The sequence below is a fragment of the Limulus polyphemus genome, unplaced genomic scaffold, assembly GCF_000517525.1.
Source record: "Limulus polyphemus unplaced genomic scaffold, Limulus_polyphemus-2.1.2 Scaffold62356, whole genome shotgun sequence".
In the NCBI taxonomy this organism is placed as follows: Eukaryota; Metazoa; Arthropoda; class Merostomata; order Xiphosura; family Limulidae; genus Limulus; species Limulus polyphemus.
Window position 1 is genome coordinate 1 of NW_013727964.1, and position 274 is coordinate 274.

The 274-nt window shown below is 39.1% G+C and overlaps 1 non-coding gene across 1 annotated transcript; it reads left to right on the forward strand.

Annotated features, from left to right (window-relative positions):
* Positions 1–118: 118 nt before the first annotated feature.
* On the forward strand, positions 119–190 carry Trnag-ucc. The gene has a single exon. It is a non-coding gene; the product is annotated as a tRNA-Gly (tRNA).
* Positions 191–274: the final 84 nt, after the last annotated feature.

The window sequence follows — 274 nt, forward strand, 5'->3', positions numbered from 1 at the left end:
CAAAGACCCGTTCCACGCGAATTGAGCTGAGTAACCAGCCAAGTACGTTACCTTTATTTTTTTGACAAAATACTAGTTCTTCCTAATAAAGACGATTTTTCAAGAAATTAATTATATAGCGACGGTGGTATAGTGGTTAGCATAGCTGCCTTCCAAGTAGTTGACCCGGGTTCGATTCCCGGCCGTCGCAATTACTATTAGCAATTTATTTTATATTGCATAAGATTATTTCTCTTACAACGTCACTATCTTCATCTTCCCCGACGTCACTTCT